We start from the raw sequence: 18,247 nt of genomic DNA, 5'->3' as shown, positions 1-18,247 counted from the left end.
AGGAGTAAATTGGCAGTGATCAAGGTGGAGAAGTATTAACAATGTACTGTTCTTAGAATTAGTACCCAGATGAGTTAGGAAATATTGATGTATCTCTGGTACATAGACATCTATGGATTACTTCGTGGAGCACATGGTGAAATCTCCAGATATTTTCAGACTACTTTATGCCTTTTCCAGTAGTAACATGCCATTGTGACAGAGATCAAACTGAGCCAATGTTTAGCATGAATAAGTGAAATGAGAGATATTTTCAGTAAAGTTACCATAGGAAACCACATTTTATTATATGATCTCACGAAGAGTCTGTAGTACAGCAAGGGCTCTGGTGGCCATTGCCCATTGTTCCTCACCGAACGCATTGGTGGCTTTCTATGAGGCAGTGAAATGCTGATGGTCACAAGCAAGTGAATTCAAAGGCAATGGCATACAGTAGCCTTACCTTTAACCTGTTACTTGTACAGGCAGTGGGAAAGCGCGATCAGAGTGAATACAATCTTGAAGACTTTGTTTGCTAAATGTAGATGAAAGAAGGAAAATGCATGATTAAAAACAGAAAGAAACTTGCAGAGCTGGTAGCAAAGACAGGTACAAAAGTTAAATACAACTTTAGAAGATGTAAAGATAATCTATAGCTATATCTATCTGAGTCTGTAGCTATGTCTTTATCTATACCTACACCTTTATCTACCTAGAGAGAGAAAAGGTTGAAATAAATGATACCCTTGATTTTAGATGGAATATTATATCTGATTGATGGAATTATGTGTGAATTTAATTTCTTTTATAAATTGTTTTTATAACATTTTACATTGAAGATGTATTATTTTTATAACTAGACCAAAGACTTGAAAGTTGAATTTAAGTTACCTTAGAGAGCCTCATATTATAATATTTCTTTATTTGTTATTAATTTTAATTTTTGTATTTTGTATACAAATTTACGGGTACCTGTGAAATTTTGTTACATGTATACAATGTGTAGTAATGAAGTCAGGATATTTAGTGTGTCCATCACCTGAATACATTTTTGTGAAGGACCGTCACTCTACTCTGCTCTCAAACACGGAACTGATTGCTTCTATCTCACTGTAGGTTTTTTCCCTTCAATGCACTTCTCTGCATCCTTCTCCTGCTGACTCTCTCTTCCCAGTCTCTGTTCTCTATCTCTCCGTTCTCTACCTCCATGCGATCAGATGTTTTAGCTTCCACATATGTGAGGACATGTGATATTTGTCTTTTTATGCCTGTGTTATTTCGCTGACAATAATGACCTCTACTTCCATCTATGCTGCTGCAAATAACATGATTTCATTCCTTTTTGTAGGAATAATTGTGTTACACACACACACACAAATACACACACGTATATGTGTACATATATACACCATCTTGTTAAAAAAACCTTTCATCTGTTGATATTGATGGACACTAAAGTTGATTCCACATCTTTGCTGTTGTGAATAGTGCTATAGTAAACATGCAAGAGCAGGTAGTTTTTGATATATTGATTTCTTTTCCTTTCGGTAGATACCCAGTCGTGGGATTGCTGCATTGCATGGTACTTCTGTTTTCAGTTTTGTTGAGAAATTGCCATACAGTTTTCCATGGTGGCTGTAGTAGTTTACACTCCCAGTTTACACTCCCACCAACAGGTCGTAAGAATTCCCTTTGCTCCACATCCTTGCCAACCTCTGTTTTTTTTTTTGTTTTGTTTTTTAAATAGTGGCCATTCTGTAAGGGAAGAGATGATATGTCATTGTGGTTTTCGTTTGCATTTCTGTGGTGATTAGTGAAATTAGACCCATGTCTCTCACTATATACAAAAATCAACTCAAAATAGAATGAAGAGTTACATAAAAGACCCGAAGATATATAAATACTAGGAGAAAACCTAGGGAAAACTCTCTTGGGCACCGGTCTAGACAAAGAATTCCTAAGACTTTGAAAACACAGGCAACAAAAACAACCAAATATAGACAAATACAGTGCATACAACTGAAAAGCTTCTACACAGAAAAGACACAATCAGCAGAGTACAGAAACAACCTGTTGAGTGGAGAAGATATTTGCAAACTAATCATCCGACAGGTGGCTAATATCCAGAACATACAAGGAACTCAAACTTCTCGACAGGAGAAAAATAATCCCCTAAAAAAGTTGGTCAAGGATCTGAATTGACATTTCCCAAAAGAAGACATACAAATGTCCCACAGGTGCATGAAAATGTGATTCACATCAGTAACCATCGGAGAAATGGGGATCAAAACCCATACTACTGTATTAGTAGAAATCAGAGGGCTCTTTATTAGCTAACTTCTGAAAGACTAACTTTACAAATTCGTTAAATGCAGAGTTGTTAGAAGTCATAAACTTGGTGTAATGATCTGTAGAGGGGGAATAATCCAGTACCTGTGTTTTCCTGCCCTTAGATGAGAATGGAAATGTGTCCGTTTGATTTACTCTCAAAACTGTTATATAGACAAGTTCTACTTTGTGCTAGAGATGTCGTAAAATGATGTAATTCAATCTTGAGTATCCATGGAGTAGAGACTCCATTCATATCCTGTTTTTTAAATTTCTTTCTCATTTTTCACATTTTCAATAGTTTCCTAATCTCTATGGACTGTATTTGCAAAAAGAAGACAACGGTGTCCAAAAGCCACCAGATGGAGGTGTTGAGCTGCCATTATTAATGTCAGCCAGGCAGTCCCTGACACAGTGTGTGGGTATGAGAACAACCTGGATAACGTATTACCAATGCAGATTTCAGATTCCCTCCCACAGAGTTCATTTGGTAGGCCTGAATAGGGCCATGAAATCCAAATTTTCCCAATTCCCTTTCCCTGTGATCCTGATATAGGCTGGTCCACAAGCCACACTTTGAGAAACTTTGATTTGATTTCAATGGTAATGGTAGTTATGGCCATATATAAACATGTATAGAGAAATAGTATATGACTGGAAGAGAATTGAGTAACACCAAATCCCTGGAAATTCTATCTTGAAAGGGCCCCGTGGAGAAGGTGCTGCTAGTAAAGATATTGAGACATGGCCAAAATGAAGAGAATAACAGGAGATAGTGTTGTTATGGAAGACAAAGGAAGACAAAAGGAGTGGAAAGAGAAAAAGAGGAGAGTGCTCGACAGTGTTGACTGAAGCTGAGAATCAACTGAGATGAGGGCCAGAGAATGTCCATCAGATCTAGTCACATGGAGGTCAATAGTGACTTTTGAGGGAGAGTCCTTTTAGGAGAGATGTGTGGACCCACGTTGGTTTCTGGTGGGTTACAGAAAACGTGAGAGGTGAGGCAACAGAGACAACAAGCAGAGATAATCCTTTGGAACTTTGACACATAGAGTAAGAGAGTGGTGGGAACTACATTGGTTGTGAATAAGGCCCAGGAATTTTCAAGTTGAAGGAGATTCGAGTATGCGCAAACGGGAATAAGAAGGATGGAAAGAGAAAGACACGCAGAAGATAGAGGGAGGGGAAAGACAATGGATAAACTAATGGATAGCATGAGGTTTTTGGAAGACAGGAGGTCATGGAACCTATAACACTGGGGCAGGGACATCTCTCCTCTTCTAACAGAGGGACAGACAGGGCACAGATGCAGGTAGTTTGTAAGTTTGATGGCACATGTTTTAGGGGTTTTCATCTGAATTGTTCCCTCACAAAAACAGGAAGTCAATTGGTGTGTGTGACAGGGAGTTGTGAGTGGAAGTAGCAAAATTGAAGGGTGAGTAGAGCAGACAAGAGAGAGAAAGTGATGATCCTATAAGACAGAGATAGAGAGATCCAAAACAGAAGAGTCAGGTGACAGAAGGAGGAAATGTAGAGAGATGGAGTGGGGAGTCAACAAATAAGAGAGATACTGGGAGAAAGCTGGCAGCTGTCATGAAGCTCTCCCAAGGGGACTTGGGAGAAGTAGAGCTCTGGTTAAAGGCGAGGATTTCCTCTGTGGCTGAAGATAAAAATCATCATGTAGTTTTGGGGGGGCGCTTAATGGAGGTGAGTCATCTGTGACCCAAGGATGCGACTTAGTGTTGCTTAAGTTGAGACTGGAGGATCCACGTTCAAGATGGCTTGCTCTCATGGCTGGCAAGTTGCAGTTGGTTATTTGCTGGAAACTCAGCTGAGGCTGGAGGCCTCTGATGCTCTCCATGGGTTTCTCCACAGGCTGCTTGAGCTTCCTCAAAGCATAACGGGTGAGTTCCCAGATCAAGTGTCCCAAAGGAGCAAGGTGGGATTTCATGGCATTTTTGTGCCCTAGTCTCCACAGATACAAATCCTCACTTGTGTGGTCCTCTCTCACACAGCAGCTTCATATCCTGCCTCAGTGGAAGAGAAGGACATATAGGCTACAGTCCTTGATAGGAACAGGCCCCAGGTCACATGGAAAGAAGAGCTTGTGGAAAGAAGGTGGTACTGCGGCCATCTTCAGAAAATGCAATTTGCCGCAACCAGTTAAATGGTTAAAAAGGAATAACACTGTAACTTAAATTTTTTTTAATTTTAACTTTAAAATTGTTCTGTGTACATAGTAGGTGTATATATTTATGGGGTACATGAGATTTGTTTGTTTCTGTTTGAGACAGCGCCCTGGCTCTGATTTCCCAGTTTCGCTACCACTGTGGGTTCACAGCTCACTGAAGCCTTGATTTCCCAGACTCACATGATCCTCCTTTCTCAGCCTCCTGAGTCACTGGGACTACCAGGACATGCCATCATGCCTAGCTAATCTTCTTATTTTTGGTAGAAACAGGATCTCTCTGTGGTACTCAGTCTGGTCTTGAGCTCCTGGGCTTAAGTGATCCTCCCACCTCAGCCTCCCAAAGTGCTGGGACTACAAGAGTGAGCCACTGCACACAGCCCACTGTAACACTTTAAACATGTTTGAAAAGGTAGAACTAATGGACATGTATTGAAACTACAACATGATACTAGAAAATACACTTCTCAAGTGTACAAATAACATTTACAAAAATTGATCATATATGAGGTCACAAAGAAAACATTAGTAAGTTCCACGAAATAGAGATATCACAAACTACTGCTCTGATGGTAGTAAAATACAACTCAAAGCTGTAAAAAAGTCCACATGCCCCAGAACGCATAAAAATCATCTGTTAAAGAAATATTAGGTGCCAGCTGATATATGAGGAGAAATTATTTAATTTCTGATAAATTATAATAAACCCTACAGATTTGAATTTATGAGATATATTTAAAGAGGTGATCAGAGAAAAGTAGACCACTTTGAATACTCATAACCATGACAATAGGAGTATAAAAATGAATCAGTGACATTTCTAACTCGAGGCTAGACATAAAACAAAGTTAAAAGAAAGCACAAATAAGCAATAATTAATATATAAAGCAGACATTAATGAGGGAGAAACAGAAATAGAAGCCAAAATAATGAAAGGTGTCTTTTTAAATCAATGAAGCAGATGAAGCAGTAGCTAATTGAATCAAAGATTCAGAGATAGTGTGTCTATATATATAATAGTACACAGACAGGTAGATAGGTAGGCAGGTAGATAGATAACTGGATAGACAGGCAGAGAGAGAGAGAGAGATATGATAAATAGATGTTTGCACAGAAGAAACAGAAATACCGGCATACCCTGTTTCATTGTGCTTTACTGCACGTTGCCTATACGGCTTGTTTTTGAAGGCTCCTAATGATCCTGATTTGAATAATCTGTGGGCACGATTTTTCACAGCATGGGCTCACCTCGTGTGTTTGTGTCACATTTTGGTAATTCTTACAGTATCTCAAATGTTCACTAGGATTATATCTGTTATGTTGATCTGTGATCAGTGATCTTTGATGTTGGTATTGTAATCACATGGCGAAGCACCCTAGAAGAAGCAAACTTAACCGACCAACGTTGTGTGTGTTTTGACTGCTCCCCACCGACTGGCCTTTCCCCATCTCTCTCAGTCTGCTCTGGTCTCCCTACTCGCTGTGACACGACAGTATTGAAATTAGGCCAAATAATAATCCTGCGATGGCCTCTAAAAGTTCGAGTGAAAGGAGGAGTTGCAGACCTCTCACTTTAAATCAAAAGTGAGAAATTATTAAACTCAGTGAGGAAGGCATGTTGCAAGCTGAGACAGGCCGCAGACTAGGCCTCCTGTGCCAAAGTCTTAGCCAGGTGGTAAAAGAAATGAAAAGTGCTACTCCAGCAAACACATGAATGATAAGGAAGCAAAATAGCTTTAGTGCTCATATGCAGAGAGCTTTAATGGCAAGACCATCAAAGCAGCCACTACCTGCCCTTAAGCCAAGGTCTAATCCAGAGCACAGCCCTATCTTTCATCTCTTCTCTGAGGCTGAGAGAGATGAGGTAGCTGCAGAAAAAGAAAAAAAAAAAAAACCTGAGCAGCTAGCAGATGTTGGTTCATGGGGTGTAAGGAAAGAGGCCATCTCCATCACATAAAAGTGCAAGGTGGAGAATAAAATGCTGATGGAGGCACTGCAGAAAGTTCTCCAGAAGATCTAGCTGAGCTCATGGGTGAAGGTGACTATGCTCACAACAGATTTTCCTTCTAGAGTGAAACAGCCTTCTATTGGAAGAAGATACCATCTAGGACTTCATAGATAGAGAGGAGAAGTCAATGCCTGGCTTCAAACTTTCAAAGGACAGGCTGACTCTCTTGTTAGGGGGCTAATACAGCTGGTGACTGTAAGTTGAAGCCAATGCTCATTTACCACTCTGAAAATCCTGGGGCCTGTAAGAATGATGCTAAAGCTACTCTGCCTGTGATCTAGAACTGAAACAACAAAGCCTGGACGAGAGCACACCTGTTACATTGTGGCTTACTGAAGACTTCAAGCCCACTCTTGAGACCTACTGCTCAAAAATAAAAAGATTCCCTTCCAAATATTACCACTCATTCACAGTGTGTCTGGTCACTCAAGAGCTGTCATGAAGATGTACAAGGAGGTTTCTTTTTATTTTTATGCCTGCTAACATGCATGAAAACTTCACTTTGCAGCCCGTAGGTCAAGAAGTAATTTTGACTTTCAAGTCTTCCTATTTAGTAAACAGATTCCATAATGCTGTAGCTGCTATAGATAGTGATTCCTCTGATGGATCTGAAAAAAGGAAATTGTAAACCTTCTGGAAATGATTCACCTTTCTGGATGCCAGTAAGGACATTTGTGATTCATGGGAGGAGGTCATAATATCAACACTAAAGGATGAAGTTGATTCCAACCCTTACAAATCACTTTGAGGGATTCACGATGTCAGTGGAGGAAGTACCTGCAGATGTGATGGAAATAGCAAGAGAACCAGAAAGGGTAGTGGAGCCTGAAGAAGGACTGAATCACTGCAATCTCATGATCAAACTGGGAGGGACACGGTGTTCCTTCTTGTGGACGAACAAAGCAAGTGATTTCTTGAAACGGAATGGAATCCATTCCTGGAGAAGCTGCTATGAACGTAGTAGTAATTGAAATGACAGTACAGGATTTAGAGTATTGCATAAACTCAGTTGATACAGCAGTGGCAGGGTTTAAGAGGATTCATTTCAACTTGGAAAGATATTCAACTATGGGTGGGTAAAATGCTATAAAACAGCATCATATGCTATGAAGACAGGTTTCATGAAAAGAAGAGTCAATCTATGTGTCAAACTTCATTGATGTCTAATTTTAAGAAATTGCCACAGCCACCCCAACTTTCACCAACCACCCTACTGATCATTCAGCAGCCATGAACATTGAGGCAACACTTCACATGAGCTAAAAGTGTATGACTCACTGATGGCTCAGGTGATATTTAGCATTTGTTATAATAAACTCTTTTTAACTTAAGATATGCATGTATTTTTTGACATAGTGCTATTGAACATTTAATAAGCTATAATATACTGTAAACTTAACTTTTACATACAAGAAACACCAAAAAATCCATGTTACTTGCTTTATTGTGATGGTGTGGAACTAAACCCACAGTATCTTTGAGGTATGCCTGTAAATAATAATAAAGAGGAAATTTTTAAAAATTAGAGGGGCTTTTTTACACATCTCTATGCCGATAACCTTGTAAAACTATATGAACTATGTAATTTCTTGTGAAAATACACTTACTGTATAATAGACCCCAATAGCGCCCAAAAGGATAAAAGAACATTTGTACAGAGGAAATAGCCTTATGAAGGAAATCCCCCATATGAGACCACCAGGCACATATTGTTTCATAGGCACTTTCTCCAAACCAAAGCCTACTCTTGACAGCTACTGCTCAGATCAAAAGGCTCCACACCCACCAAAACATAACCAGATAGGGGATACAATTAAAAACAAAACAATCTTCATTTACAAAAGCAACAAAATGATAAAAATATTTAGGCATAAAATTAAGATGTAGTCAAACACTATAAAGTGCCTTTTAAAAAGACACAAAAGTAGACTTGGGCAAGTGGGTAGAAATCGCTTGTTCAGTGTTAGGACATTACGGCATCATCAAGATGTTAGTTCTCCCTAAGTGAGTTTATAACTTTAATACGATTCCATAAAAATACCAACACCATTTCCTTTTTCCTGGAGAGAACAGGAAGATATTATAATGCCCATTTTAAAAGGCAAGAATAGCTACACGGAAAAGGTAGAGCTATGTGGGAAACCTGGCCTAAAATATATTACAGTATACACCCAGCCTCTATAACTAAAACACTGTGATATTCACTGGCAGCGAATAGAGAGACAGACCAAGGCAACATTCTAGACAGTGATAAGAAGACCCAGTAATATTGCACATTGGGAGTATGATAAAGGTAGCATTTCAAACAGCAGGGACAAAGAGGGGCTTATAGTAAATAAGCTGATAACAGGGAGAGTCTATGCTATTCACCTAACGAGGACAAGAAAACCGAATTTCTTTACGGGAAGGAATATAGAATTGATAGAATTAGTCCTCTGCCTGACATCAGGCACAAAAATCAATTGTAGGTAAGTCAGGAAAACAAAACAAAACAAAACAAAAAAACCCAAAACGAATGGGTACTAAGCTTAGTAAGTGGGTGATGAAATAATCTGTACAACAAGCCCCCGTAGCACCAGTTTATAACAAACCTGCACATATGCCTCTAAACTTAAGAACATGCAAAATTAAATCTCACAATCTTTATTAGAAAATAGAGTAGAATTTTTTATGACTTCAGAGAAAAGATAAATTTATTATAAAAGGCACAGGAAAACACAGTTATAAAGCTTAGTCTCACAATATATAAGAACTGAAAGACAAACATCTTATTAAAGTGAAAAATGGTTAATTCACCAACATGGATATTGTACTGTAAAAGGATATGCAAACAGCTGAGAAAAAGAACTCAGTCTTATTAGTAACTGGAGAAATGCAAGATCCCAAATCAATGTCATTTTACACCCAGTAGAATGGCAACATTAAGCAAAAGGCCTATTCCACCAGTGCGTCTGTGTAACAGTGGGAACACACTGTTCTGGTGGAAGGATGTCTCTTGGAAACAACTGAGCACTGGGGAATATTCCCTGTAGGAATTCCACTCTCTTATACCGTGTAAATCTTTGGCATGTATGCCAGACATCTCACTCTTCATAGCATCCTTGCTTAGAATGGATTGACGCTGGAAAGAAGTGACATGTCCATAGACAGAAAACTAAGTGGATATTTTGTAGATTAGCCCCACAGAGGTAGGTGATGGAATAGGGGAAATGAAAGCAGCATGTCTACAGGTGACTGCAACATTTAATCAAAGTCAGAGCATCCCTCTTTCACAACAGCCCTGCCCAGAGGTGAATGGACAGGAAATGAACACATGTAGGGTGGAGTGGCACCACATGGATACCTGATGCAACAGGGGAAATGAGGTCAGGACAGTACCTGCTACCCCATAGGCACCCTAAATGACTCAACGGTGGGCTAAGGAGGAAGGGGCAGAATCCTACAGACATAAGGAAGCAGGTCTTGTGACGTGGTAGGTGCACGGGACCCACAGCAGGAATGCCTGGGATGCAGCTGGGCGTGTTGGAAACACACAGGGCAAGGGAGGGAGCCTGGGCCCTACCTCCATGGTGATGGCCATTCCTCTCAAAGGGGAAGGGTGGCTGGAAGGAGTCCAGGTGCAAGGTCCTAGGCCACAGCCACATGGCCTCCACCCCTCAGGACAGGGTCAGTAGCTGCTCCCCACTCCACTCACAGGTCCTTCTGTCCTTCCCCAGGATGAGGAGCTGGAGGACTGTAGGGGTGGAGGTCCAGGAGAGCCACCCTCCAGTCCACAGCAGCTCTCCTGCTGGGTCATCCCTTAGGGGTAGGCGTGCCTGGAGGGGGCATGGCTCCACATGGGCCCACCGCCCATATGCGCTGAGCCAGCCAATCAGCAAAGTGCACCCACAGTTGGGCCAGCTGTTCTTGCGAGGACCAAGGACCCAGGCCCTCAGAGGAGCGTCGAGGTGCCAGGTCTGGAGGTCCCTCCTGCTCCGCCACCCATCTGGATGGGACACTTGGTCACTGGGGGTCGCTGGGCGTCCAGGCAGGTGAGAGGTCAGTGTCCGGACCTGACTGTCCAGGACAGGTGCACACAGGTTCATTCCCATGCAGATAGCTGGGGAGGTCCTGCGTCACCCTTCAGCTCTCCCAACTAACACTTGGGTCACTTGGGGACCCAGGGCAGGGGCAAGCTCTGTCCCAAGGGCACGGCAAGAATTCAGCAGGGGGCCTGGAGTTTACGTGTGCGGAGCAGGTGTGAGCTCTGCAGGCAGCCCCAGGGAAGGGCTGGATGGGACACAACAGGACAGGTGGAGACGCTGGCATCTTCTCCCTTGTCCTTTCCTGCTTCACCAGTAGACATGGAGCATGCCAGCCCCACTCTTCTTCAACCTATGAACCTCCCCAGTGGCTCTCATTTAACACACCTGGGTTCCTTAGTGTGTCTTTGCACTCACAAGGTTCAAGAGTCGTCTCTAGCCTCCCAGGAGAGCCAGCCATGGAGTGTACGGACGGGAAGTGCATCAGGAAGCTGACAAGGCCCTGGTGTAAACTCAGTTTATGGTAGCCCAGGAAACGGGGCATGGGCGTAAAAACGGAATGAAGGGTCAAGGAAATAGGTGCCTGCCCAAGGGGACGGTCTGTCTTATCTCCTTGCACCGGCTCGTGGGGAGCACATGGGCAATCCGTGGCACCCTCGTTACTTTGGTGCCCACTTTGCATATGCTAAGAAGCCCTGGGTTTCTAAAGCAGTTTCAAGGGCTGTAGGTTTCCCGTGGGAGGCTCCTGCCCCACGGCAGAGTTACAGATGCCCTTAGAGCTGCTCTTCTGGATGTGTGCAGTCCGTGACGTCCAAGGGGTCTGATCTGCAGTGCATGCTTAACTATGACTTCAATCCTGGAAGGCTTGCAAAAACGTCTCTGTAAAATGGTCAGGGCTCAACGGATTCCATGTATAGGTCTGCTTTAAAGCTTTAATTGACAAAGAGCCATAAAAATCTACAAATTGTACATTTCTATGTAAAAAAATGTCCACAATAACTCCTTCCTCTAAAAATGTTTGCCTTTTAAAATTTTCAATGCAGCACAGAATTCAGGAATGAATAGCCATCCCGAAAGCAGTCGTTTTGCAGAAACAGATGAGGAAGACACGCGGTAATGTTTTTATGTAATTGTGCCTCCTAATAAAGTAAGTTCAGAAAAATCAAGTTTGACTCGTGGCACATTTCGTGTTTAAAACACTGGGCATCAGGCATGCCCTACAATACAAGCCTAGTATCTTATTTACATCTAGTGAAAAAAAATTTATGTAATTTCTTCACAGGAATGAATTTCAAAATATGTGGGAAAGCTTTGTAGGTGTTTGGGAGATATTTGTAATTCAAGAATATTGTTTTGAGCCATATATCTTTTATAGCAAGAAATGCTGATGAGGGGGATGCATTAGTGTTATTTAATGCTTTGTTCTCCTATCCAGGATGCCACATAAGGATTAAGTGTGATTCAGCTCCACAGATTTCCTTCCCTACCCTTTTAAGGTGTTGATGTGAAGTGGATGGTCAACACAATGGTTAGGCAGAGTAATGCTTTTACTTTATTCACTGTGGAATATTAGAAAATAATTTACAAAATAATATATATTCCACATTGTGTCAGATAGTAAGTGATATATCTGTTTTTCATATTCATTGCTATTTTCTCATTCTAGTTAGTTGATAAGACTTTCCCATTTCTTTTTTGGGGTGGACAGTGCAAATGGATGCCTCTAAAATAGCCTCTTATTGTTATGTTTACATTAATAACCTCTGTAGTGGAGAACTCCCACAACTTTGCTGGCATGTGAGAGACGTGTGATCACAACCAAGAACATGTAAGTTTTAAATGGAAACCTCAGCTATCAGTTAAATTAACTATGGGAAAGGACAAACTCTTAACCATGTCATATTCAAGTTTTGTCTCCCCTATTTGGATTATACATGTGATCAGATACATGTTGAAAGCTTTGTTCTATTTTGTGGTGAAAATGTGCTTGATGTGTGAGCTGTCTTATTAATTGGTTGTTATAGATGGTAAACTGGATTTATAAAATATTTGTATAGTAATACAGCTCCTCTGGAACACTGGAAAATAACTACTGATGGTAGGTCCATAACATAGAATCAATGATATGGTTAGCAAAGAATTGTTTGAAATATTTAAAAAGTTTACAATTTTACAGATTGTAAATTTTACAATTTTGCAAACTTACAATCTGCAGCAATTTGGGGAGAAATGATATATGAAAACCTGCACTCAATTACCCAGAAAGTGTTCTTGAATAAATATTAATTTCCTTAAACTATCTGTGGTTGTTTTTTTAGTCAAATTTATTTAAAAGCCTCCCAGGCTAAATTTTAAAAATACCATTCTTAGTTTATCATTTATTTATTTTTATTCCTTTTGGGTGCTTTGAAAATGGAATAATTGTAGTTGGTTAATATAATGTGTTCTAACCACGGTCTATCTAAACATATCCTTGAGCTAGAGTACATTTTATTAATTTATTAAAACTTATTTTTCAAAAAAGTTTTCTCATAAAAATTATAGGCGCTCCTTGAGACCCTTTTTACAAGTTTTAGAAAACAGACACTTTTGCTCTGTAACTCGTTATTACATCTTCAAAACAATGTTTTCCATATTGAGGTATCTGTCACTGTAAGTTTTCACAATGCAAATGAGGCAAATAATCTTTCGTTTTGAAATGATGCTCATTTGTTCATGCTAGGTGTCTTTTTAATACTGCTGAACCAACGTTACCTTTATGGACTTGAATATGTGGGAACAAAATAATTTTAAACGAAATTTTAATGAGTATTTTCCATATAGGGCACTTTAAAAACGTTCCTAAAGCAATGAGAAAAGGTTTCAAAATGAATATCAATGCTTCCATGAAAATCATTCAGCAGGAATTGAACTTGCTTGGCAAACCCAGGAAGGACAATGGTAAGATTGTTGGTGTGTTGGAGCCAGATGCTTTGTTTCATTTCTTAGCATTCATGGCTACAAACTACTTTGGAAAAATGCTATGATAGTCCATGTGCTGGAAGCCCAACTAAAAAATATTTAGCTGGATTTTTCTCTAAAGAAATAATTCCTTAATTAAGAATTAATAATAATTAATTTAAATAATTTTTTTTTTTTTTTTTTTTTTTTTTTGAGGCAGAGTCTCGCTCTGTCGCCCAGACTGGAGTGCAGTGGCGCAATCTCGGCTCACTGCAAGCTCCGCCTCCCGGGTTCACGCCATTCTCCTGCCTCAGCCTCCCGAGTAGCTGGGACTACAGGCGCCTGCCACCTCGCCCGGCTAGTTTTTTGTATTTTTAGTAGAGACGGGGTTTCACCATGTTAGCCAGGATGGTCTCGATCTCCTGACCTCGTGATCCGCCCGTCTCGGCCTCCCAAAGTGCTGGGATTACAGGCTTGAGCCACCGCGCCCGGCCAATTTAAATAATTTAAGTGCTATGATGTCACATCATAATGAAATGAGATGTGTATCCTTGAGTTCACTAAACATGGCCTGTTTTCTCTTTAAATTACAGTCGATTTTGCTTATCATGAAGAAATTTGTATTCATTCCATGAATGTGCTTGCTGAATTAAAGTTACAAGTCTTAAACATTTAGTCTTGTAATAGTTATTTGTATTTAATTACATAAAGACTAACGTTATATTGTAAATAACCTGTAAGTTTCACTCAATTGGGTTCACTATATATGTATACACACACACACACACACACACATATATATATACAGAATTCTTATTGTGGAAAAGTGAGGAAAATGAATTGAGGCATCAGTAATGAAGCCTAAGAATGAGTGAACAAATAAGTAAAAGAAAACCAGTTGAAACACAGTAAAGAAGACCTTTTAGAAGGAGAGAGGACCAGCTCATCACATGCTGCCGATAGGCCGAAGGAGGGCGCCTTGGCATATGGAGGCCCTTTGATATCCTTAGTAAGAGTGGTTTGGTGGAATGGTGGGTGCAAAGGACTGATTGGAAAGGACAAGAGACAATTGGGAAGAAAGAACTGGGGTAGTAACCTGAGGCAAAAAGGAGTAGCTAGAAGTTTTTGTGGTTTTCTTAGTGATTACAGAAGGACTGGCATGTTGTGTGCTGATAGGAACAATATAGAGGGAAACCTTGGAAACGTTGGAAAGAGGAGGGGAAAGTCCTGAACGATGTTCTTGAGAAGCAGTGGGCTCTAGTGGACAGGGGAGCAAGTTGACTTCAGGAAGGAATAGTAGTTCTTACATTTAAACAGGAGAGAAGGTCAAATACGTGAGCACTGATGGACAAAGGTGGGTGGAAGATGTGGTGCTCAGACACTGAATGTACCCTGTGGGTTGCTTCTGTCTCTGTAGTGAGACAGAAAGATCATCAGTGACAAGTAGAGACGGGGCAGGAGGGCAAAGAAGGACATAGTGAAACCCCGTCTCTACTAAAATACAAAAAATTAGCTGGATCTGGTGGTGGGCACCTGTAATCCCAGCTACTAGGGAGGCTGAGGCAAGAGAATTGCTTGAGCCCGGGAGGTGGCGGTTGCAGTGAGCTGAGATTGTGTCATTGCACTCCAGCCTGGGCAACAAGAGTGAAACTCCATCTCAGAAAAACAAAAAGGAAAAAAAAAAAAGAAATGGCCGTGTTGTAAACAAAACTTATGAAGGAAATTGGTAAAACTGAAGACTGATTTAAGCAGTAAAATATTTTGTTTGCTGAATTTTTCTAATATTTACCTAAATATTCAATAAATGCTTAATATCACTTTTCATGTAATAGCATCTGCAAGAGGTGTCTGGTGTCAATTGTGTCTCCTATCCCAAATCTCACCTTGAATTGTAATCCCCATAATCTACACAGATCAAGGGCAGGACCAGGTGGAGGTAATTGGATCACAGAGACAGTTTGCTCCATGTTGTTCTCACGATAATGGGTGAGTGTCACAAGATCTGATGGTTTTATATGCATCTTGCACTTCCCTTGCTTACACTCACTCCATCCTGCTGCCCTGTGAAGAAGGTGCCTGCTTCTCTTTTGCCTTCTGCCATGATTGTAAGTTTCCTGAGGCCTCCCCAGCAATGGGGAACTGTGAGTCAATTAAGCCTGTTTTCTTTTAAATTACCCAGTCTTGGATATTTCTTCATAGCAGTGTGAGAACAGACTAATGCAATATCTATATGCAAACCCAAATTTCAATGCATACTTTAGCTATTTATATACCTATCTAAAAAGGGAGAGACAGAACAGAGAAAGATACATACGGAATTATCTCATGGGATTATGAGGTGTTAAAATCTGTTAAAAATCTGTAAGGTAGACTAGCAGCTAGAAATTCACACAGCATTTTTATATAACAGTCTTGTGTTAGAATACCTTTTCCAGGAATAATTGTTTTTTTCTCTTAAGATGTTCAACTAGTTGGATGAGGCCCACCAACATTACGGAGGGTAAACTGCTTTACTTAAATTTAACTGATTGCAAATGTCGATCATATCTACAAAATACCTTTACAGCAACATCTAGACTAGTGTTTGACCACACAACTGAGTACTATAGCCTAGACAAGTTGACACATAAAGCTAACCACCAAACATATCTTGCACCATATAAAAATGTAACTCAGTGAGGACACATGGACACAGGGAGGGGAACATCATACACTGGAACCTGTTGTGGGGTTGGGGGATGGGGAGGAGAACATTAGGAAAAATACCTAATGTATGCAGAGCTTAAAACCTAGATGACGGGTTGATAGGTGGAGCAAATCACCATGGCACATGTATATCTATGTAACAAACCTGAACTTTCAGCACATGTATTCCAGAACTTAAAGTAAAATTTAAAAAAAGATATACACAATAAAAAAGTGTAACTCAATATGAACCATAGACCTAAACGTCAACATCATTTTATTTCTAGGAGAAAACAGAAGAAATATTCTGTTATCTGGGGCTATGTCTTAGTCAGCTTTGGCTGCCATAACAAAATGCCATCAAGTCAGTAGGTGAAACAACAGAAATTTTTTTAACAGTTCTGGAAGCTAGAAATCCCAGGTCAAGGACTGGTGTGGTCATTTACTGGCGATGGGTTTACTCCTGGCTTGTAGATGCCCTCTGTTCATTATGTCCTTTATTGGCCTTTCCTCTGTGCATGTGCATGGAGATGGGGTGGGGAGTGCTCATGTAGGCACAAGAATGCTTTCTTGTGTCCATTCTTATAAGCTCACTAATCCTATGAGATCAAGGGGCCACCCTTATGATCTCTTTTAAATTAATTAAATCCTTAGAGGCCTAATCTCCAAATATGGATACCCTTGGAACAGGGCTTCAAAATATGAATGTGGTGGAGGACGTAAGTATTAACAAAGAATAGATACATAGATTAATAAATCAGAACAGAGCTAGGAAATAGACCTACATATATATAGTCAGGTGATTTACAACAAAGGCAATAATGGTGAAAGTATAGTTTTTCTAACAATGGAGCTTGAATAATTAGACATCTATACATAAACAATAATAATGATAATTACAACATCATACACAAATCCTTAGGTATTTCACAAAAATTAGCCAAAGATACATCATAGAGATAATGCAAAATGCAAAAACTACATAGCTTCTCCAAGAAAACATAAGAGAATATCTACTTAAGTTTGAGTTTGGTGATGTGTTTTTAAATTCAACAACAAAATCATGATCAATGCAAGAAAAAATTGCCAAATTAGAGTGTATTAAAAGTCTTATGCTCTTCAAAAGACACTGTAAACAGAATGAAAACAAAAGCTACAGACTAAGAGTAAACATCTGTAGTACACATTTCTGACAAAGAACATATCTCTATAATATACGTGGATTCTTAAAACTCAACAATAGAAAAATAACTGAAAATAGTCAAAAGATCTGAACAGATGTTTCACCAAAGAAGATACACAGATGGCAAATAAACAGATTGAAAGTGCTGAACGTCCTTTGTCATTAGAGAATTGTGTGCTAAAATGAGACACCACTATATATCTTCTAGAATATCTGAAATCCCCCCCGCCAAAAAAACTAGAAGACTAATTGCTAGTGAAAACGTGGAGCAACAGAAATTTTCATTCATTGCTGGTAGAAATGCAAAATGACTTTGGAAGATAATTTGGCATTTCCTTTAAAAAACTAAACATAGTCTTACCATAAGATTCAGCAATCATACTCCTAAGCACTTTATCTAGCTGATTTTAGAACTTATTTCTACATAAAAACTTGTGTATGAATGTATACAACAGTTTATTTTATAATCACTAAAAATAGACACATTCAAGATATATTGCATTAGGTGAATGGATAACAAAACATGGCATAACCATACAATGAGATACTATTAGTCAATAAAAGGATATGTTACAAGCCACACAAAGACATGGGTGAGTCTTATGCTCATATTGCTATATGAAAGAATACAGTCTGAAAAGCTTAGATAGCGTAAGATTTCATTTATATGACATTCTGGAAAAGGCAAAATTACAGATATCATAAACCTATCAGTGGGAGCCAAGGGGGCTATAGGAGGAGCACAAGCTACTTATTAGTGCAGTAAAACTACCATGCATGATACTGCAATGGTGGATACAGGGCTGCTTGGGTCTGAATGTTTGTCTTTCCAGACAATTCATATGTTGAAATCCTAACACCAAGGTGATCGTAATAGGTAGGAGGTGGGGTATTTGGGGGCTGATTAAATCATG

This window comes from Trachypithecus francoisi, unplaced genomic scaffold, assembly GCF_009764315.1.
Source record: "Trachypithecus francoisi isolate TF-2019V2 unplaced genomic scaffold, Tfra_2.0 Lachesis_group6, whole genome shotgun sequence".
In the NCBI taxonomy this organism is placed as follows: Eukaryota; Metazoa; Chordata; class Mammalia; order Primates; family Cercopithecidae; genus Trachypithecus; species Trachypithecus francoisi.
The sequence above is the reverse complement of the archived record's forward strand: the minus strand, read 5'-3'. Positions refer to the sequence as shown.